The following is an 18,740-nucleotide window of genomic DNA, read 5'->3' as shown; positions in this document are numbered from 1 at the left end:
TATTTTTGGCTGCATTGGGTCTTCACTGCTGCACGCGGGCTTTCTCTAGTTGTGGCGAGTGGGGGCTACTCTTCGTTGCAGTGTGCGGACTTCTCATTGCGGTGGCTTCTCTTGTTGCAGAGCACGAGCTCTAGGCACGCGGGCTCCAGTAGTTGCGGCACGCGGGCTCAGTAGTTGTGGCTCACGGGCTCTAGAGTGCAGGCTCAGTAGTTGTGGCACACGGGCTTAGTTGCTCTGCAGCATGTGGGATCTTCCCAGACCAGGGCTCGAACCCGTGTCCCCTTCACTGGCAGGCGGATTCTTAACCACTGCGCCACCAGGGAAGTCCACATCACAGGGTTTTTGTGAAGCTTAATGTGCTAGTGCTTACTTTAATGGCTGCTATATAGTCAGGGTGCAGTGAATATTCTCTATGAGAAAAAGGAGGGCAGGAAGTGACTAAGACGTCCAAAGGATGATATGATGTAGTTGAAAGAGGATGGGGTTAGACATTTGAATCCTGTGTTCATTTTTCACCAGCTATATCATGTTGGATAAAGCAATTTGAACTTTGAGGGCCATCATTTTCCAAGTCTATCATCTCTCTCTGTATATAAAAAGGGATATTAATGTCTATTTATAGGTCAGTTCTGAGGATTAAATAAGACAATGTATGTGTAAGTGCCTAGTTGCTGAGTGCCATATCTTCCTGTTAGTAGGAGCTAAGTAAATGCCAGTTGTGGTGGTATGCTACTGATGCGGAATAGCACTTAGCTGCGATTTGTGTCATTCCCAAATGACTTTTTTATGGTATGAATCCTGTATGTGTCCTGTTCTGCTTAATGTTCCCATCAGACTCATGATTCTTAGTTTTTAGAGCAAAGTTTGATGCCTGAGAGTATTTTATGGGATAGCAGTTGCTGTCAGGGTCCCTCCCATATCCCCTTATTCTTACCGGTTCAGTGCATACCAGCCCAACTTCTACCGGCACGTGCATTTCTCTGCCTGGGGGCTTTTCCTTGACATTGGACCCTACTTTGTGTCCTTGCTGTAGGCCAGAAGTGCAGAGGCATTAACGGCCCCCTTCTTCAACATCCCTTAATCAAATGCTGGCGGCGTTCTTCACTAGCTCCTAGACTTTCCTCAGTGAGTTTGAGTTCTATTTTTCCTTAGTGGTAGCTGGATTGATAATGCACCCTGTGGCGGCTGCTGTCTTATCCTTGTGTCACACTCCCACGACATCTTACAAGTAAACTGCTTGCACTTCAACCCTGGTCTCAAAGTTTACTTCCGAAGAAACTCAAACGAAGACACACAGCCTCCTCGACAAGCCCAGGGATGCTTATGGAGAATTATTACGCATAGATCTTGATACCTGGATTATTACCATAGGGAGCTTTTTATAACAGAACTAGTTTCGTCTGGTCCAAGGCTTAATATGTAGCTTGGAATCAAAATGACTGGGGCTGGGAGTGGTGGTGGGAGGAATTGGGAGATCGGGATTGACACATATACACTTATTGATACTATGTATAAAATAGACAACTAATGACAACCTACTGTACAGCACAGGGAACTCTACTTAATACGCCGTGGTGACCTAAATGGGAAGGAAATCCAAAAAAGAGGGGATATATGTTTATGTATAGCTGATTCATTTTGCTGTACAGTAGGAACTAACACAACATTGTAAAGCAACTATACTCCAATAAAAATTAACTAAAAAAAAATGACGGGGGCCAATTAAATCTTTTCTAAAATGATACCTGTCAATGTGCTTAGGTTGGTAGGGGCTAAGAGAATCTTATTTGACCTTCTTTATCAGAAGGATGTTGTAGGTTTCAGGATAAGAGTGGGTGAAAGAGGATCATCACATTGATTCCAGGGCTAAATTTAGGGCTTGAGGTTGTTCCTGGGGAGGTCTGGGTTTATATGAGATTTTGAGGGCCATTCTAGCCTCAAGGGCACACAAACATTCGTGTCCTTCCAATTAGGGATTCTCTAAAATTGGACTCCCTGATTTAAGGTGATCTGTAGTCTATGATTAGCTGAGGACAAGATAAGCCCTGGGGAGAGTGGAGACAATTTGCCCAGATTTCCATTTCCTATAATCTGTCTCATGTGGCCAACTGGGATAATGCAGTTGTGACCTGAGGTCATGAATGGGTTTCACAGGGTCCACGAACCTCCTGATATTTTATTGAACGCTTTGTGTTTACGTGCATTTTTTTCTGGGGAAGAAGTCATGAGTTTTTGGATTTTAATAGGGGTTCTCAAAATAATAAAAATTGTATTGCTAAAGATAATCTGAAGGAATTAATAATTTATTAATTATTAATTTATTAATTTATTAATTAATAAAATAATATTTTATTGCTAAAGATAATCTGAAGGAATATTTTTGAGCACTGATCACATCAGGTGTAATGATAGTGCTCCTTGGGGCCCCAGGTGGGCTCAGACCTGGCGCTGTGGGACCCAGAAGTCAACAGTTGTCTCATGGGACGTTAACTCTCGTATATGTCCTGGTTTGCTCCTAAGCTCTGCAGCTTCCTGCAGGCTTCCCAGATGTTGGTGGCAGAGAAGCCCCAAGGCACAACATGAGAGATATATGATGCAGCAGAGGCAAAGTGCTGCGGCGTTATACCTAAACACAGCTGTTAGCAGGAGCAGTCACTGGAGTGTAAAGGTGGGCAGAGTGGGCATGAGGCGGGGCACAGAGGTGTCTGATACACCTTCTCCGCTCTAGTTATCTCTCCTCATTGAGACCATGTTCATCTTCACATTGTTGGCACATATGGCTCATAAGGATAAGGAAATGTGGTGGAGAATTGAACTTTATAATTGGGAAAAGTATATTTCCACAGGCTATTTTATTTGATTCTCAAACAGTCCTCTGGGTTATGTAGGGTGTATAGTGGAATTCCTGCTTTTTCCAAACAAGAAAATTAGGGCTCACAGAGGCTATCTATGAGAATTGGCCAGGGTCCCACAGTTAAAACATCATGGAGCCAATTTCTTCTTTCCTCAGAGTTTTCTATGACATCATTCTGCTCCCTGGCAACACATCATCAGAAAAGTAAAAGACAGCTTAAGGAAAGATATGCTGATGGGGGCTCTGTGGTTTCACCATCTTATTGAGAGGATACCCGTGTATGACCTGACAAATCGTAACCACAAGGAACTTCTGCTTGCAGCTGGTTTGAGCTACAGCATGGGCAGAGGTGGCAGTGGAGAGATGACTGGGGAGAGGTCACCCAAGAGACTGCATGGGGATTCTGGGTGTAGGTGTTGGGTTCCCAAGTTGGCAGCTAAGCATGCTTTTGCTGTTGCGCTTTCACGGGTTGCTATGGAGACCAGTTGATTTTAAAAACTCATTTCCATTGTTTTTTCCCTTAATAATAGTTTTAAATATTGATTTATTGGCATTGCTACAGATGTAAACTGACTTCCGTGATACTGATGAACTGACTCTTCTCTTGTAAAATTTAGAAGGAAGATGGAGAGTCTGGGAGAACCAGGACATACAGGAGCAAAAGACTGCACTGCTAATGGGTACCCTGTGCTCTGGAATCAAAAGAAAGCATGTGCAGGGAGGAGGTCTCTGAGAATAAGCCTATGAGATACTCCTACTTGCATCAGTTAAGGCCCTTTGGTTGCAAGCAACAGAACCCAGTGCAACAGGGAATATACTGGGAGGCTAGAGATTGAATGGAAATGAACTTCAACTATTTTCTTCCTTCCTTGCACCCATCCTTCTGTTCCTTTTTCTTTCTCTTCCAAATCTTCGTCCTTAATTACCTATGCATAACCACACACACATGATTTTACATAAATGTATAAATGCAATGATTTAATTAATATTTTTCTCAGTGCAGTCTTCCTTTCCATTTTTGTGTGATTTCCCCTCTTCTCCGTATTGCCTATATTGGTCCCCTAACTCCACTCTAAGACAGCTTATATAAATAACCTTTTATATATCTGCCATATTTTTCTCTATACTCATATAATTTATACATATAGACATATATACATGTTTTTCAGGTCAGTGTTTTATAGAATGGGGTATTACATGCTTATTTGGTATCTTGATTTCCTTTCTAGAGAAAATTTTATTGTGAAATATAGAATAAATACAGAAGAGTTTTAAAAATGTATTTATATGCTTTAAAGAATGGTAAAGCAAATATTCATGGTGAACCTACCCCTTAAATTAAGAAATGGAAAATTACTGGTGCTTTAGAATGTGCCTGTGTGCCACTCTGCAATCTCTTCTTCCTCTTCCCCTTGAGAACATTACTCTCTGGAATCCATCCTGTGCTTCTCTTTATATGTTTTGTTTTTCTTGATCAACTTCACCTCATGGAAATCCCTCTGTCAAAAGGCAGAGCTCTAAAAGAAAAAAAAGAAAAGAAAAGAAAAAAAAGAAGAAAAAAAGGCAGAGCTCTAATTGATTCTTTTTTTAATTTTTTAATTTAATTTATTTTTTATACAGCAGGTCCTTATTAGTTACAGCAGGTTCTTGTTAGTTATCCATTTTATACATATTAGTGTATATATGTCAATCCCAATCTCCCAATTCATCCCACCACCCCCACCACCCCCCCGCCGCTTTCCCCCCTTGGTGTCCATACGTTCATTCTCTACATCTGTGTCTCTGTTTCTGCCCTGCAAACTGGTTCATCTGTACCATTTTTCTAGGTTCCACATATATGCGTTAATATACGATATTTGTTTTTCTCTTTCTCACTTCACTCTGTATGACAGTCTCTAGATCCATCCACGTCTCTACAAATGACCCAATTTCATTCCTTTTTATGGCTGAGTAATATTCCATTGTATATATGTACCACATCTTCTTTATCCATTCATCTGTCGATGGGCATTTAGGTTGCTGCCATGACCTGGCTATCGTAAATGGTGCTGCAATGAACATTGGGATGCATGTGTCTTTTTGAATTATGGTTTTTTCTGGCTATATGCCCAGTAGTGGGATTGCTGGGTCATATGGTAAATCTGTTTTTACTTTTTTAAGGAACCACCATACCGTTCTCCATAGTGGCTGTATCAATTTACATTCCCACCAACAGTGCAAGAGGGTTCCCTTTTCTCCACACCCTCTCCAGCATTTGTTGTTTGTAGATTTTCTGATGATGCCCATTCTAACTGGTGTGAGGTGATACCTCATTGTAGTTTTGATTTGCATTTCTCTAATAATTAGTGATGTTGAGCAGCTTTTCATGTGCCTCTTGGCCATCTGTATGTCTTCTTTGGAGAAATGTCTATTTAGGTCTTCTGCCCATTTTTTGATGATTGTTTTTTTTTTAATATTGAGCTGCATGAGCTTTTTATGAATATTGAAGATTAATCCTTTGTCCGTTGATTCGTTTGCAAATATTTTCTCCCATTCTGAGGGTTGTCTTTTCATCTTGTTTGTAGTTTCCTTTGCTTTGCAAAAGCTTTGAAGTTTCATTAGGTCCCATTTGTTTATTTTTGTTTTTATTTCTATTACTCTAGGAGGTGGATCAAAAAAGTTCTTAAGTGATTTATGTCAAAGAGTGTTCTTCCTATGTTTTCCTCTAAGAGTTTTATAGTGTCCGGTCTTACATTTAGGTCTGTAATACATTTTGAGTTTATTTTTGTGTATGGTGTTAGGAAGTGTTCTAATTTCATTCTTTTACATGTAGCTATCCAGTTTTCCCAGCACCACTTATTGAAGAGACTGTCTTTTCTCCATTGTATATCCTTGCCTCCTTTATCATAGATTAGTTGACCATAGGTGAGTGGGTTTATCTCTGGGCTTTCTATCCTGTTCCATTGATCTATATTCCTGTTTTTGTGCCAGTACCATATTGTCTTGATTACTGTAGATTTGTAGTATAGTCTGAAGTCAGACTCCTGATTCTGATTTCTCCAGTTCCGTTTTTTTCCCTCAAGACTGCTTTGGCTATTCGGGGTCTTTTGTGTCTCCATACACATTTTAAGATTTTTTGTTCTAGTTCTGTAAAAAATGCCACTGGTAATTTGATCGGGATTGCATTGAATTTGTAGATTGCTTTGGGTAGTATAGTCATTTTCACAATATTGATTCTTCCAATCCAAGAACATGGTATATCTCTACATTTGTTTGTGTCATCTTTGATTTCTTTCATCAGTGTCTTATAGTTTTCTGAGTACAGGTCTTTTACCTCCTTAGGTAGGTTTATTCCCAGGTATTTTATTATTTTTGTTGTGATGGTGAATGGGATTGTCTCCTTAATTTCTCTTTCTGAACTTTTGTTGTTAGTGTATAGGAATGTAAGAGATTTCTGTGCATTAATTTTGTATCCTACAACTTTACCAAATTCATTGATTAGCTCTAGTAGTTTTCTGGTGGCAACTTTAGGATTCTCTATGTATAGTATCATGTCATCTGCAAACAGTGACAGTTTTACTTCTTCTTTTCCAGTTTGTATTCCTTTTATTTCTTTTCTTCTCTGATTGCCATGCCTAGGACTTCCAAAACTATGTTGAATAATAGGGGTGAGAGTGGACACCCTTGTCTTGTTCCTGATCTTAGAGGAAATGCTTTCAGTTTTTCACCACTGAGAATGATGTTTGCTGTGGGTTTTCCCTATATGGCCTTTATTATGTTGAGGTAGGTTCCCTCTGTGCCCACTTTCTGGAGAGATTTTATCATAAATGGGTGTTGAATTTTGTCAAAAGCTTTTTCTGCACCTATTGAGATGATTTTTATGGTTTTTATTCTTCAATTTGTTAATATGGTGTATCACATTGATTGATTTGCATATATTGAAGAATCCTTGCATCCCTGGGATAAATCCCACTTGATCACGGTGTATGATCCTTTTAATGTGTTGTTGGATTCTGTTTGCTAGTATTTTGTTGAGGATTTGTGCATCTATATTCATTAGTGATACAGGTCTGTAATTTTCTTTTTTTTGTAGTATCTTTGCCTGGTTTTGGTATCGGGGTGATGGTGGCCTCATAGAATGAGTTTGGGAGTGTTCCTTCCTCTGCAACTTTTTGGAAGAGTTTGAGAAGGATGGGTGTTAGCTCTTCTCTAAATGTTTGATAGAATTCACCTGTGAAGCCATCTGGTCCTGGACTTTTGTTTGCTGGAAGAATTTTAATCACAGTTTCAATTTCATTACTTGTGATTGGTCTGTTCATATTTTCTATTTCTTCCTGGCTCAGTCTTGAAGGTTATACCTTTCTAAGAATATGTCCATTTCTTCCAGGTTGTCAATTTTATTGCCATAGAGTTGCCTGTAGTAGTCTCTTATGATGCTTTGTATTTCTGCGGTGTCCATTGTAACATTGTCCTTTTTCATTTCTAATTTTATTGATTTGAGTCCTCTCCCTCTTTTTCTTGATGAGTCTGGCTAATTGTGTATCAATTTCGTTTATCTTCTCAAAGAACCACCTTTAGTTTTATTGATCTTTGCTATTGTTTTCTTTGTTTCTATTTCATTTATTTGTGCTCTGATCTTTATGATTTCTTTCCTTCTGTTAACTTTGGGTTTTGTTTGTTCATCTTTCTCCAGTTCCTTTAGGTGTAAGGTTAGATTTTTTATTTGAGATGTTTCTTGTTTCTTGAGATAGGCTTGTATAGCTCTAAACTTCCCTCTTAGAACTGCTTTTGCTGCATCCCATACGTTTTGGATCATCGTGTTTTCATTGTCATTTGTCTCTAGGTATTTTTTGATTTCCTCTTTGATTTCTTCAGTGATCTCTTGGTTATTAAGTAGTGTATTGTTTAGCCTCCATGTGTTTGTGTTTTTTACTTTTTTTTCTCTGTAATTGATTTCTAATCTCATAGCGTTGTGGTCAAAAAAGATGCTTGTATGTGATTTCAATTTTCTTAAATTTACTGAGGCTTGATTTGTGACCCAAGATGTGATCTATCCTGGAGAATGTTCCGTGTGCACTTCAGAAGAAAGTGTAATCTGCTATTTTTGGATGGAATGTCCTATAAATATCAATTAAATCTATCTGGTCTATTGTGTCATTTAAAGCTTGTGTTTCCTTATTAATTTTATGTCTGGATGATCTGTCCATTGGTGTAAGTGAGGTGTTAAAGTCCCCCACTATTATTGTGTTACTGTCGATTTCCTCTTTTATAGCTCTTCGCAGTTTTCTTATGTATTGAGGTGCTCCTATGTTGGGTGCATATATATTTATAATTGTTATATCTTCTTCTTGGATTGATCCCTTGATCATTATGTAGTGTGCTTCCTTGTCTCTTGTAACATTCTGTATTTTAAAGTCTATTTTATCTGATATGAATATTGCTACTCCAGCTTTCTTTTGATTTCCATTTGCATGGAATATCTTTTTCCATCCCCTCACTTTCAGTCTGTATGTGTCCCTAGGTCTGAAATGGGTCTCTTGTAGACAGCATATATATGGGTCTTGTTTTTGTATCCATTCAGCGAGCCTGTGTCTTTTGGGTGGAGCATTTAATCCATTCACGTTTAAGGTAATTATCGATATGTATGTTCCTATGACCATTTTCTTAATTGTTTTGGGTTTGTTTTTGTAGGTCCTTTTCTTCTCTTGTTTTTCTCACTTAGAGAAGTTCCTTTAGCATTTGTTGTAGAGCTGGTTTGGTGGTGCTGAGTTCTCTTAGCTTTTGCTTGTCTGTAAAGCTTTTGATTTCTGCATCGAACCTGAATGAGATCCTTGCCAGGTAGAGTAATCTTGGTTGTAGGGTCTTCCCTTTTATCACTTTAAATATATCGTGCCACTCCCTTCTGACTTACAGAGTTTCTGCTGAGAAATCAGCTGTTAACCTTATGGGAGTTCCCTTGTATGTTATTTGTCGTTTTTCCCTTGTTGCTTTCAATAATTTTTCTTTGTCTTTAATTTTTGTCAATTTGATTACTATGTGTCTCGGTGTGTTTCTCCTTGGGTTTAGCCTGCCTGGGACTCTCTGCGCTTCCTGGACTTGGGTGGCTATTTCCTTTCCCATGTTAGAGAAGTTTTTGACTATAATCTCTTCAAATATTTTCTAGGGTCCTCTCTCTCTCTCTTCTCCTTCTCCTTCTAATGCGAATGTTGTTGTGTTTAATGTTGTCCCAGAGGTCTCTTAGGCTGTCTTCATTTCTTTTCATTCTTTTTTCTTTATTCTGTTCCATGGCAGTGAATTCCACCCTTCTGTCTTCCAGGTCACTCATCCATTCTTCTGCCTCAGTTATTCTGCTTTGGATTCCTTCTAGTGTATTTTTCATTTCGGTTATTGTATTGTTCATCTCTGTTTGTTTGTTCTTTATTTCTTCTAGGTGTTTGTTCTTTAATTCTTCTACGTCTTTGTTAAACATTTCTTGCATCCTCTCGATCTTTGCCTCCATTCTTTTTTTGAGGTCCTGGATCATCTTCACTATCATTATTCTGAATTCTTTTTCTGGAAGGTTGCCTATCTCCACTTCATTTAGTTGTTTTTCTGGGGTTTTATCTTGTTCCTTCATCTGGTCCAAAGTCCTCTGCCTTTTCATTTTGTCTGTCTTTCTGTGAATGTGGTTTTCCTTCCACAGGCTGCAAAAATGTAGTTGTTCTTGCTTCTGCTGTCTGCCCTCTGGTGGATGAGGCTATCTAAGAGGCTTGTGCAAGCTTCCTGATGGGAGGGACTGGTGGTGGGTAGAGCTGGGTGTTGCTCTGGTGGGCAGAGCTCAGTAAAACTTTAATCCACTTGTCTGGTGATGGGTGGGGCTGGGTTCCCTCCCTGTTGGTTGTTTGGCCTGAGACGACCCAGCACTGGAGCCTACCCGGCTGTTTGGTGGGGCCAATGGCAGACTCTAGGAGGGCTCACGCCAAGGAGTACTTCCCAGAACTTCTGATGCCAGTGTCCTTGTCCCCACGGTGAGCCACAGCCACCCCCCACCTCTTCAGGAGACCCTCCAACACTAGCAGGTATGTCTGGTTCAGTCTCCCCTGGGGTCACTCCTCCTTCCTCTGGGTCCCGATGCTCATACTACTTTGTGTGTGACCTCCAAGAGTGGAGTCTCTGTTTCCCCTAGTCCTGTTGAAGTCCTGCAATCAAATCCCACTAGCCTTCAAAGTCTGATTCTCTAGGAATTCCTCCTCCCATTGCCAGACCCCCAGGTTGGGAAGCCTGACGTGGGGCTCAGAACCTTCAGTCCAGTGGGTGGAAATCTGTGTTATAAGTGTTCTCCAGTTTGTGAGTCACCCACCCAGCGGTTATGGGATTTGATTTTATTGTGATTGTGCCCCTCCTACCAACTCATTGCGGCTTCTCCTTTGTCTTTGGATGTGGGGTATCTTTTTTGGGGAGTTCTAGTGTCTTCCTGTTGATGATTGTTCAGCAGTTAGTTGTGATTCTGGTGCTGTCACCTCTAATTGACTTTTTAAGGGGTGCATAATATTCCATCGTGAGGCTCTGTTACATACGTGGCATTCCCCTATTGATTGTAACTTCATTTCCAGCTTTTCATTCTACCATGTACAATGTTGCAGTAACTCCTTGTGCATTTGCACTGGTGCTTTTATCTCTGTGGTATAGTGCAGGAGTGGGTTGATGACGAGAAGGGGATATGTTCTTTTAATATGAATGGATGTTACTGTATTGCTTTCCAAAATGTCGTACCACTCACAAGTGTCACCTCAAGCAGTGTGAGAGCACCCTTTACATGTACCCCAAAGAGTGATGGGGCTATTGCTCTTTTTAATTATGCCGTTCTGAAGAGTATCAAGAGCTAGCTCACTGTGATCTTAACTGCATTTCTCAGACTTAGCGAATCTGTGCATATTTGCTTTTGTTTGTAATCCATTTAGCCGAGCATGTCTGTGAAGGGACTATTCGTAATTTCTGCTCATTTCTTCAGTGGTGATGTTTGTCCTTTTTCTTGTCTTTCCAAAGTCTATTACTTATTCATTTTGTTTGGGGTATATTTTGCCATCAAATGTGTTGCTTTTTTATGTAGTCAAATGTCTGTTTTTAAATTTTATAGCTTCTGGGTCTCCAGTCTTGGTAGAGAATGTTTCTCCCATCCCCATCTGTAAGGAGTGTGATTAGTTTTTTAGATTGTCAAAAATTTTTTTTTAATTTGGCTTTACTTTTTATATTTAAATCTTAACTCCACCTGGAAATTTATTTTTCTGTTTAGTGTAAGCTGGAGGTTCACATTAATTTTCTTCCTAACGATAATTGTAATAATAATAATAGGTAATACTTATTGAGCGTTTACTAGGTGCTGCACTATTACATAGGTACTTTACATGTATTAACTATTTTAACCCCTGTTCTTCACAACTCAAATCATAGAGTCTCTTACTTAAACCCATTTTCCAGATGAGGAAAATGAAGCACAGAGAAGCTGAGTAACTAGTCTAAAGGTCACATAGTGGATAAAGTGGTGAAACTGGTTTTAAACCCAGAGAATGTGGCACTGAAGTCCACAGTCTTACTACAGTGATTCTTGCTTGGCTAACCAGTGAGCCAGGACCGTTTATTAAGTAATCCATTCTTTCACACTAAATTCATTACTTATTTTGTCATTTACTAAATTCTAATATATACCAGAGTCTCTTTCTAGATTCTCTATTCTGTTCCCTGATCCATTCATCTATTCCTATAATAATTCCTTATTGATTTGATTATAGTAGCTTTATAATAGATAATTATTATTTTATAGTCCAATCCCCGATCCTCCCTCCTAGATCTTTTTTCATTAATTTATTGACTGTTTTCAGGCATTCATTCTTCTAGAAGTTATGTTCAATTTTATTCACTTAAAATATCTGTTGGGATTCTTATTGAAATTATATTACATTAAATATTAATTTTGGGACAATTGGCATGTTCATGTTTACTATTCTCATTTAAAACATAGTATGCTTTCTCTTCATTTAGATATTATTTTATATTTTCAAGTGATATTTTGTGTTTTTCTTTGTGTTGCTCTCTGCATTTTTAAGTTAAATTTATTCATAAATATTTTAAAGTTTTTATTGATATTATAAATAAAATATTTTTCTCATTTCTATTTTTTGTGATTATTACTGAGGTAGACAAAAGGTATTGATTTTGTATATTTATTTTATATGCAATCAATATGAAGAAAACTATCAAGGTAATCTTTTTTATTAACTAATTAAAAGAGAAAAAATGATCATCTCAATACAGGCTGAAATAGCATTTAATAAATTTCAGCAGCCATTCTTCATAAAATCTAGGTAAAATGGATATAAAAGATGATTGCTTAGCTAGATAGAGATTATTTACTAAAAACAACAGCAAATCTGACAAACATGGAAATCATTTCAAATAAGATCAGAAAGTATTCAGGGATGCCCATGTTACCAATAATAACCATTATATTTGCTAGAACCTCCAAGGTAATAAACAAGAAAATAAAATAACTGGTATAAAAGTCAGAAGAATTAAAACCATCTCTTTTTGCTGATACTGTAATTATATGTCAAGAAATTTAAGTACTATAGTTAACTTGCTAACTGAATAAGATAATTTGGTAAGCTGGTTGGTTACAAGCTAAGTATATAAAATCAATAGCTTTGCCTATCTATCAATAATTAGCCATTTTTAGTTCTCAAGATTCAAATTCTAGAGAGGGAGTATCTGATTGCCTTAGCTTGGATCATTTCCTGCCCCTTGGCTAGGGAGGTAAAAGGCCCTTAGGACAGCTCCACTAGACTCTACTCAGTGGAACAACGGTGATTCCTTAAGGGGAAAGATTTGAGGGTGGGTTTTTGTTTTATTTTTTGTAAGCCATAATACATTTTATTTTTTTCATTCAGAGAAGCCAGGTCCAACCTAACAAGTTCCATCCTCTTTGCCTTCTTCGCTGATTTAACTCTGCACAACATCCAGGACCATGTCTTACACCTAGTAAGTAGGTCTTTGTTCATCCAAACAAAACTTATTTTGAGTTCTCACCTTTATGCTTTGCTGTTGGTATTCCCTTTCTCCAGAATGCCCTTCCTCCTATCTCTCTGTTCACTTGCTCACTCTTATTTTTTAAGCTTCAGGTCCAGTGTCATCTCCCCTGGGAAGCCTTTCCTGAGCCCACACTCCCAGTCTACGTTAGATGTCCCCCCCACCTCCACAAACTGCTACAAGCTTACCACATTGATTCAGGTGATTATCTGTTCATGTGTCTGTTGCCTCTGTTAGACTGTCAGTGCCTCATCAGCGTGCTCTAGAATAGTGGGTGACCCCAGTGAGCCATCAGTGGGGTCCACTGTAACCCCAGTGAGTATTTTCTAAATAAACAAATGTATGAATGAACTAAGCAATGCTTTGTTAGCAGTGATGTTGGTCATATCTTTTTATAATTTGCTATCTAATTTTACCTTTTCTTTTCTAATTCCATTAACCTTCCAGCTCTTGTCTCTGAATGGGGCTGCTGTGTGGATGCTTGGTGAACTTTGAGACTATAATACATTTCTTCCTTGCATCTTGGGCCTAATCCCCTTCTCTCGTCTGTTATTTTGATCTTATTTGAACATCACGCTGGTCCCATTGCCCTTTACCTTATCACCCTCGTTCTTCCTGTTGGACAATTTAGTAAAATAGGAACCTCTAGGAATCCTTCCTAAAGGAGAAGATGGAATTGGTCCTGCAAGCTTCTTCCTCCATGACCTTCTGTTTCTCTTGGTTTCTCCCTGACAGTCACCCCTTTGTACACCCATGGTGCAACTGAGGTGTTGGTGCCCCAAAGGAGACTACCTACTAAAGTCACTCACACACAATTATTAGGGAAGTTCAAATAGCTACTCTTTTGATGGCAATTGTGTTTTAAAAGAAAACCAGAGAAATAGTTTAAAAAATAAAAAACTATGCCAGAGTTTCAGGTAAGCATCAGTTGGGGAGATATTTTGGGGCGAGCAGGCCATTATTAGTAAGGTTCAGCTTGCTGTATGGAAGGGACTCAAGAGTTCTGTCTGAGATGCCTGAGGACAGCCTTGCATGGCCTGGGGATTAGACTGGAGGTAGCAGAGGATATCTGGATTTGGAGATTTGGGGGACAAGTCTAAGTTCCATTCATGTACCAACTATGTGACATTAAGTAGTTCATGTGACCTCTCTGGGTCTCAGTATCCTCATTTGTAAAATGAGGACAGTAATGTGTATCTTACCTATACTGTCACTTTGTTATAAGAAATCAATGAGATAAGAGATGTAAAGCCTTTAGGAGTCAATATAGTGCAATGGTGGAGCATGAGAGTTGCAGGGTCTGAATGGATTGGATTCAAACTCTGGTCCTAACACTAATTAGGTGTCAATGACCCTGTGTAACTTGTTAACATCTGTGTTCCTCCATTTCTCTATCCATATAATAAGGGTCATATAGAAGACCTATCTCATAGGGTGGTTAAAGAGAGATGAGATAATTTATATGAGAGCACATACATGCATGGCTCATAGCACTCAGTTAATGAGGCTCTTATCAATGTTATAGTGCAATAGAGGCAAACGTAGGGCCCCATGTCACCAGAGAAGGGCCAGTCTAAGCCTCTCTTGTTTTAGCTGAAGGATCAAGATTTGCTTTATGCTTATTTATGAATGAATGAACCTATGAAATTAAAACCCCTTTCCAGTTTATTTTCTCCGCCTTCTATCTATGTATGCTTTCTTTCTTTTGCCCCCTTTCTAATCCCCATGCAGAACTTGGCTTCTTACTGATTTCTGCAAGAAATTCCACACTCACTTCCTCTTCTATTTTCCCTTTACAAGCCTCCTCTCCCTCTCCCTGCCCTCTACCTTCTTCCCCACTTTTCTCCTCCCATCTTTCCTCTCCCCTTCTGTCCTCCCCTCAACTCTCCTCTATCCCCTTCCATTCCTCCCTGGAGCTCTCACTTCTTTCTTTTCTGTAAGTGGGCTCATCAAAGCACCTTTTTGTTTTAACAAAGGCAAGTCTCTCCCTAAGAAGAAAAAATTCATTCTAGCTGCTAAGAGAGACATTTTCTCCTCATTATAGAATATTAGGGCTGGAAATGCCCTTGGAGATCAAGCAGCTCAGAGGTTCCCAGACATGGCTAGTTGGTGATGAAACCCTGGGCAGCATTTAAAAAGCCAGGCCCTGCCCTTAGTGATGCTGGATGAGAAAGGTCAGCATTGGGACTTGGAGTGATATTTGTGTGGGATGTCCCTGAATATTTTTATTTTAATTCAGGAAGAGTTGGATTTCAGTCCTAATTTCACCACTTACTAATGGACTTGTCTTGGCTGAGCTATTAAAACCTGTGGATCCTCAGTTATATCTTTTAGAAGTGGAAGATAATACCTTCCCTAAATCACAAGGAGCAATCGGCAGATTGGTCAGCACGTAGTAGGCGTTAACAATTGTTTCTTCTCTTCCTTCCCTTGGGAAACCGTACAGAATCCTGACTACCTCTCTGAAGGCACAGGATGATGGTTGAGGAGAGGGGCCCGAAACACTCGTGGGCCTTGGAGCACGTCTTAGAAAGGCAGAATGGCTGGTCAGCATCATCGACCCCACCCAGAACCCCACACACCTGGCCACTAGCTCTTCTGTATCAGGTGCTCCAAACTTGGTCAGACACTGGCATGGAGTCAGGAAATAAAAATATATAACATTGATTGTGAATTCACTTTCTCAGGACTATTTGAATTAATCTCCACAGCAACCCTATGAAATAAATACTATTCTTCTTCTTAACCACATGGACTGTAAACTGTCTGTAGGCAGAGCTTTTTTTTTTTGGGTGGGGGGCTACTGTTTACGTAAGTCTGGATTATTTACTCCATCCCTTGTCTATGTTTTCAGATCCCAAATTAGTATTTGGTATATACTTGGATATCATTCAACCACCATGTATTGAGCACCTGATAGAGAAGAGCTAGTGGCCAGTGTGGGGAGCCCGAGAGTGCAGGATGTGAGGCTCTGGCTGTCTGGGGTTTGTTTTCATCTGCTCCTCCAAACACCAGAGCGCTGGCTGGTGAGCCCCTCTGCAGTCCCCACGAATTTCCAGGCCTACTCTTTTCAGGGGTCCACAGATTGTGTTTGCCTCCCAACCTTAGCTCCAGAAGCTTTGTTCCTCCTACTGGGGGGCCCCAGTCCCATCTACCCATCCCATCTCAGAGTTGCAGGAAAGGCTTCTATCAGGAAGGTTATTCATCCATGGGAGGCCTGACAATGGTGTTTGTTCTTGGAGGAGGTGGAACACTTGTGATTTCATGGTAAAAAGTTCCAATTTTGATAAGTCTGGGGAGTTGAGCCTCTCTGTCACAAATTCTTTTATTTATTTATTTATTTATTTATTTTTGGCTGCGTTGGGTCCTCGTTGCTGCGCGTGGGCTTTCTCTAGTTGCGGCGAGTGGGGGCTACTCTTCGTTGCGGTGCGCGGGCTTCTCATTGCAGTGGCTTCTCTTGTTGCGGAGCTTGGGCTCTAGGTGCGCGGGCTTCAGTTGTTGTGGCACGTGGGCTCAGCAGTTGTGTCTCGCGGGCTCCAAGAGCGCAGGCTCAGTAGTTGTGGTACACAAGCTTAGTTGCTCCGTGGCACGTGGGATCTTCCCGGACCAGGGCTCGAACCCGTGTCCCCTGCATTGGCAGGCAGATTCTTTTTTTTTTTTTTTTTTTTTTTTTTAATAAATTTATTTATTTATTTTTGGCTGCGTTGGGTCTTTGTTGCTGCGCGTGGGCTTTCTCTAGTTGCGGCGAACGGGGGCTACTCTTCGTTGCAGTGCGCAGGCTTCTCATTGCAGTGGCTTCTCTTGCTGCGGAGCATGGGCCTAGGCGTGCGGGCTTCAGTAGTTGTGGCTCGCAGGCTCAGTAGTTGTGGCTCATGGGCCCAGTCGCTCCGCGGCACGCGGGATCTTCCCAGACCAGGGCTCGAACCCGTGTCCCCTGCATTGGCAGGCGGATTCTTAACCACTGCGCCACCAGGGAAGTCCCAGATTCTTAACCACTGCACCACCAGCGAAGCCCTCTGTCACAAATTCTATATCTCTACCCTTCTTCACCTCCCCATGCCCTGGCCAATTTATCTAAATCTCACTCCTTTTCTTTCTTCATCACCCGTTTAATTTATCTTTAAACTCATGGTCCAAATAAGCCCCCAGGTTAGCTGTGCCCACAGCAACTGGCTTATTAACTCTTTTTATCAGGCAGTAGGGTTGGGAGAGAGTGGATAAATGCACCCTCCTTGGGATTTATCAGGGTTGAAAAAAGAAGGGAAAAGACGTGCGTAACATTTTAAAAAAGAACCCGAAAGGCAGGGAGAGAAGAGTGTGTGGAGCGAGATGAAGGGCGCTCTGTGATGGGAACAGATTGCCCAAAAGGCAGGTGGGTGGCAGAGAATAAAAATAACCAGGGAGTGACCAAGCCTTCGTTTTCTTTGAAACACTCACACTTTAGGGAGATATCGAAACTGCTAATTTTGTTGGCATGCTGACACCTCCTCCTAATTAATGAAGGGCTTATTAGGAAGACAACCAAGCTGCTCACGAGGAAAGAAGAGAGGACACGCTGAGCTTACTCAGCTTGGCAGTCAGGACCCAGTGAAGTGCCGCTGGGTGTGTGGTGGGCGAGCTGGGACAGGAGCCTTCTGCTGGGTTCTGGTCCTCCTGGCTCCACCTGCGTGCTGCTGCCCTCCCTGGTCCGCCCGCAGAGAGGCATGGCTGGAAAGAGGCTAGGGCGGGCTCTGTGGAGGACAGAGGCTCCAGAATCTGGCCTCCCAAGGAAATGAAAAAAGTAAAATTCTCATGACATCTACATACTTTGTCAAACAAAAGCTTCTGCACTTCTGAATCTTCCAAGTTAGCTACACTGGGGAACAGCAGCTCTGGCTGCTAGTCTGTGATTCCAGGTCTCCAGCATCATCTTTGATTGTTAATCTTTTTCACCTTCAGGATGCTCAGAGCACCAGGAGCTTGAACAGAGGGGAGTTGGATGCTGACATTATAGCCTTTGTGGGCCAGTTTTCTGACATCAGCAGAAGGGGTGGTCCAGGGAGTGTCGCCCAGCAATTTTCAGACTTGGAACAACTAACTCCTTTTTTGGGGGGTGACAGTCTACTTAATGTCTCTGGATCCCACCTTCCAGCCATCCACCAAAGCCATCCATTTGTCCTTTCAAATCCCTTATGCAGCCTATTATATATGCAGCATAGAGCAGTCAAGAGCCCAGGCTCTGGAGCTGTTAAGGGCTCATCCCTTAACTCTGACACTCACCAATTTGAGTTGTCTTGGGCAATCACCTACAATCTCTGTGTCTTTATTTCCTCATCTGTAAAGTGGAGATCCTAACTGGCATCGACCACAAAGGACTGTTATGAGGGTTAATAAGATAACAGATATAAAGTGGCTAGTACTGTGCCTGGTACATGCTGAGCACAAAGTAAAAGCACTGTAAGGGTCAACTTTTAAAAAGCTTTAATTTAGGGACTTCCCCGGTGGTGCAGTGGTTAAGAATCCGCCTGCCAATGCAGGGGACACGGGTTCGAGCCCTGGTGTGGGAGGATCCCACATGCCACAGAGCAACTAAGCCCGTGTGCCATAACTACTGAGCCTGAGCTCTAGAGCCCATGAGCTATAACTACTGAGCCTGCATGCCACAACTACTGAAGCCCACGTGCCTAGAGCCCGTGCTCTGCAACAAGAGAAGCCACCGCAATGAGAAGCCCGCGCACCACAACGAAGAGTAGCCCCCACTCGCCGCAACTAGAGAAAGCCCGCGCGCAGCAACGAAGACCCAACCCAGCCAAAACTAAATAAATGAATAAATTAAAAAAAAAAGCTTTAATTTATATTGTGGTAA

At 41.0% G+C, this 18,740-nt stretch overlaps 1 protein-coding gene across 17 annotated transcripts in view; it reads left to right on the top strand.

The window, feature by feature from the left end:
* The window catches only part of NRXN3 (neurexin 3), a 1,702,647-nt gene that overhangs the window by 366,232 nt on the left and 1,317,675 nt on the right, over positions 1-18,740 (top strand). The gene's annotated exons all lie outside the window — the stretch shown is intronic.

This window comes from Balaenoptera physalus (assembly GCF_965194825.1).
Source record: "Balaenoptera physalus genome assembly, chromosome: 2".
NCBI classification, from domain to species: Eukaryota; Metazoa; Chordata; class Mammalia; order Artiodactyla; family Balaenopteridae; genus Balaenoptera; species Balaenoptera physalus.
Note: the sequence above shows the minus strand (reverse complement) of the source record. Positions and strands in the feature narration are given on the sequence as shown.